Here is a 5,399-nt window from a genome sequence, read left to right as displayed (position 1 = left end):
CACTAGTACTTCGTCCCTGCATTAGATTTGAGCTTCTTATAGGTTCGCGTGATTCATGGTTTGTTACGATTCCTGGCTGTTTTGCTGGATTAATATGCCTGGAGCGTTGGCTTACAACCTTCAATTCACTATTGTTTGCATTTTTTGTAACTCGCTCCGAAGACATGTGGTGCACTTCATGCACCTTGGCATTATTTTCATTCGAGTACCCTTGCACTATAACATGGTCAGGTGTAGGTGGTCTATTTACAACTTCTGCAAATGTCTTTACTCTGTTCTCACTACTTGCTTTCACTAATTCGTTTAATTTGATGCTTTCTTCCTTTACAGATATTAATTCTGCTTTCAATGCCTCATACTTGTCACTTATATCCTGTAATATAGATATTACATGGTCTAACTTTTCATTCACTACACTACAGCATGAAACACCTTTTGAGTTGTTATTTGAACAATTAGTATTTGAGGATTTGTTTCCCTCATTTTCTAAAACTTCATCATCACTAGACTCACCACCATGATTGTCTTGTTGATCAGTGTCTATGGAACTTACGTGCTTCCTTAATGTAGGAGTAACTGTCGTGTTGTCGTCTCGTTGCCTTACGCAGTTTTGACATTTATATGTTGAAATGCCTTTTCCCGAATACATTTCGTATTCAACACGTCCAAACTTCAGACAGCTCTTTACATGATATCTATTGTTGCATAGACAACATGCTAAAATTAGTTGTTTTCCAAAACAAAAATGGCTTACGACACAGACCACACGTGTCGTCAATTGGCGCCATCTTGAATAATGATAATAATAATAATAATGCTTATTATTATTATTATTATTATTATTATTATTATTATTATTATTATTATTATTATTATTATTATTACTTAACCCTCGCGAGACACTGGGATGTTTAACACCCCGAAATATTTTTGTTTATTTGTTATTTGTTTATTTTAGCGAAAGAGAAATGTTCATTTATTTGTAAATTCAGTTGGTATCATTGCCTACTTCCATTGATCTTCGACACTGTTTGTCGTACTTTCATGAATAGAAGTTTGTTTTTCAGCTCATGTTTGTAACACCCCAGAGTTGGCATTTATCAAGTATGTCTTCTAAGGGTTAAGTTGGAGATGTGAAATTCGATATATAAACTATTCGTTTAAAATGAGAGAAGACTTGTTCCAGAGTTCACGAAAATTACTTTTCTAGAGTGGAAGGAAAAGGTAGTTTCCATAATATTTAAATTTTCGGAATATAGAAGAATGTTCATTAAACCTTATTCTAACCGTCCGAAGAAAGGATACTTCTCTTAGTAAATACTAAAATAATAATAATAATAATAATAATAATAATAATAATAATAATAATAATAATAATAATAATAATAATAATAATAATAATAATAATAATAATAATAATAATCCAATTACAAAATCCGAAAACATGAAAAGAATTTAAGTTTAAAGGCCCATAGCTCCAAAACTATGGAACCTACAGTCGGGTCAAGACTTCACATAGGAACTAGTATGTACAATATCCAAAAATGCATGTTTCAGAATCCTAAAGTACTCATGCAACAATTTTTATGGAGGCAGTTTCGCTACAGGCATATAATTTGAAATACTCATAACTACCTCTATAAAAATTGCTGCGGAAGTACCGCAGGATTCTGAAACACGGATATTTGGATAGGTACATACCAGTTCCTAAGTGAAATCTTGGTCCGACTACGGTAGGTCCCATAGTATTGGAGCTATGGACCTTTAAAGTTCACTTTTTCATGTTTTCGGCAGCCTATAACTCCGAAAGGAAGCATTTGTGAACCCAGGTTGGTTTATACTTTTCGTCTTATCTTGGTGTCAGGAATCAGCTTCCAGACGTTGTCGGTGTTATTTTGAAACACCCTGTATAAATTTCAGTTTCTCTCTCTCTCTCTCTCTCTCTCATCCAGACGTGTTAGAATTGATATTTTCACTTTCCAAGTTGCCATACAACTTCGCAGCATCTGTACCGACTCTACATTATTTTTAAAGCAGAAAGTAGCAGACTTTGTTGCAAGAAATAATTTTGTGAGGCAATGCAAGCCTGTAATCAATCGCCCTGTATAGTTAAAAACTTTAACGTAAAAGCAGAACAACTAGAGTTCATAAGTTTTAACATATGTTTAAAGAAACAACAATAGTATAGTTAATTTCCATTGTGAGCCTTACCTTCTTACAAAAAATAAAGAGTTGCTCAAGAATTGGCTATCTGTTTGAAAATAGAAGTACCTAAGAAAATCAAGTACTCTTTATATTCAGTTTATCACAAAGTTATCACCAGTAATTTCCTTGTTTTTTGTCATCACATTCCATTAAAGACATTTAAGATACCGTTTCAATATCAAAAATAATTACAGAGATATCAAGTAATTGGAGGAAATACGGAAACATGTTCGTTTACATCAATTCACACAAGAATGCTTTTACCAAGTTTACGGAAATAGGAAGTGATTTTGATACGTGAAAAAATTTCATCAAATTACAAATATACAAAGTATTGTTATACATACGATTGCCAACTGACTCATTAGGAACTATAGCGTATACTACTTCTTTTTTTTATTAGTTTTGGTGTTTTCAGCAGGCCCGTATCCAGGGGGTCTAGGGGGGCCGGGCCTCCCTAAATTTTGCTGCCCCCCCTAAAAGTTTTACAGTAGGCTTGCAAAAGAACTGTAATATGGTGATGAACTATCATATGGTTGGATCGGGCCCCCTCAAACTTCAGCCGCCCCCCCCCCTAAGTTTCTGGGCTGGCTACGGGCCTGGTTTTCAGTTTCTATTAGTTATATAAAAAATATATATAAAAATTAACATCCTACAGTTATTGCTTTTAACCTAAAAGGGACGGACGATTAATGCAAGTAAATGATTATGATGAATTGATAGAATGAAAATGTGGGAGAATTCCGAAAAAATCACGAACATGATGACCATTACAAACTCATAGGGTCTGGTATCGAACCAGGTACTTCTTACCACAGAGCTGAGCACTCTACTACTCAACTACTTAACTATCTACCAAAAAAGTGTCTATTCATAATTCATAATTTCAATTCATTTCACCTATCTTAAATGGAAACTAATGTTGTGATACCTTGTTTCATTTGAAGTTTTCTCAGCATAAATTCAATGCTGTTTTTTCTTTTCTTTTTTTTCTTTTTCTTTTTCTTTTTTTGCTTTGTCACTTACCATAACCGAGTTATGACGTTTTTCTTTCTTTTGCACAACTTCAGCTTCATATCATGCATTTCTAACGATTAAAGGATATGTTATCCATTCCGTTGAATTGTCAGTCATTCTTCCGCCCTCCCCCATTCAACTAAAACTTTGCTGAAAATGCTTTCAGATGTGCTTGCACACGCGTTTGCTATGCATTTCTTTAGGTGATCAATATCCCGAATTTTCACTGAATGCACAATGGGCTTCAGATGTCCCTAAAGATAAAAATCTACAGGAGTGAGGTAAGGAGAACATGTTGGCCACTGTACAGCACCACGTCTACTGATCCACGAGTTGGGAAACTGTACATCCAAATATTCACAAACAAAATTTTCATAATTCGGGGGGCACCATCATAAAGAAAAGTCGATAAAATTAGTACACACTAAAGAATGTTTGTATAAAATGTTGCACAGAGATTACTGTAATAAGCCACTAAAAAATAAAATTTGGCAACAGATAGGACAAGAATTAGGACTGCCGGATAACATGATCATAAATAAGATTTTTAAAAATATACTTTTATATCAAATACAAAATACATATTGTATGTATGTGATTCATAGGACACCGATTTTTAGTCTATAACGAAAAAAGAACTTTCACGTTCGGGCATGTGATGACGCATTAGTAAAGTACTTATATCCGATACGTAGAGCCCCTGGTTCATCCGCATTAGCACTAAATTAGCATTGTGGTGGACAAAAACCGTGTGTGTGTTTTCTTGGAGTTATCCCGTTTCCTCCCACTTTCTTCACTCCACAATTTTGCTCAATATCATCATTGCCATCTCCTTTAGTCTTGGAGCATAGCCGTGGGACGTTAAACTAAAATACGAAAGAAATTAAAAGCTTTCAGGTTCGTGAAATAGCCTACAGTTTACTATTTAAATAACACTGGGGAACATTTTTTAAAAAAGTTATCTGTTGCACGAGATGTTTAAACTGTTTCTATATGCTTTTTGCCCACTGAATCGAAGTCTGGCATCCGTTTCCCTATGCATGCTATAGTTTTCATGCAATTTGAAACTTCTGTATTTTGTAGAGAAGGTCATAATTTATTTATATTTTGCATTGTTTTCATATAAACCTACTCTACCAACGGGACATATATTCACAATATTGATGTTTCTTCTATTCTATTATGTGTTCCAGATTATATAATGGCATCTACAGGTAGACAGAATTGTGTGAATAAACCTGACGTATTTTGTTATGTAGGTGGCTACTACACACTTCCCCGCCAAAGACGCAATATAACACCGTTTGTTAGGCGTGCCTATAGAACGTATTATCAAGTTTCCCTTAGCGACCAAGACAAAAAATTGGCTCCTCATATTGTGTGTCATATTGGGCGGAAATTGTACGTGATTGAACATAGTGAAAGTGAAAGGATATGCCTTTCTGTGTTCCCATGGTTTGGCGAGAGCCGAAGGACTATCTAACCGTAAGTGACTGTTATTTTTGCCTAGTCAATACGAAAAATATTGTCAAGAAAAACTTACATTCTATTTTGTATCCGAGTATTGCGTCAGCAATTCGACCGATCCCTCACTTGGATGAACTCCCGGTTCCAGTTTTTAATAGTTTCGTCTCTTCCGAAGAAAAATAAAGTGAAAGGGAGGGTTATCGCACGGCTTGTGATAAGGTGTATGAAGAAACGGCTATAGAATCCGAGGACTCATCTGACACTAAACAGTCACCTACACCTCAGTAGTTCATCCAGCCTGAATTGAATGACAATGCACGATTTGGGTCTCTCCAAGAAAGCTACTGAGCTATTAGCTTCCATATTGTGAGGAGAAAACAAAATCTGTTGCATCATTCGTCACGAGCGTCATATGTCCGAAAGCTGGAAAAGGGTTTTGTAGACTACTTTTCTGAAAACAACAACTTTGCTTAATCCCATGATATCCCAGGTCTTCTAACTGAATTAGGCGTTCCCTCTTATAGTTCAACTCGAAGTGCAGTCTCAAGTGTGTTCTTTTGCACAACGATAATGCTTTCCTACCGGTTCCAATTGGTCACTCGGTGCATTTGCTAGAAGAACCTAATATATTAAACTTGTGATTAAATTACTCAATTACGAGGAGCATATCAGGATCATTTGTACTGATCTCAAAATTTTCAACTTTCTGC

Source organism: Thermobia domestica, chromosome 8 (genome assembly GCF_964235325.1).
Source record: "Thermobia domestica chromosome 8, izTheDome1.hap1.1, whole genome shotgun sequence".
Lineage (NCBI taxonomy): Eukaryota > Metazoa > Arthropoda > Insecta > Zygentoma > Lepismatidae > Thermobia > Thermobia domestica.
The sequence above is the reverse complement of the archived record's forward strand: the minus strand, read 5'-3'. Positions refer to the sequence as shown.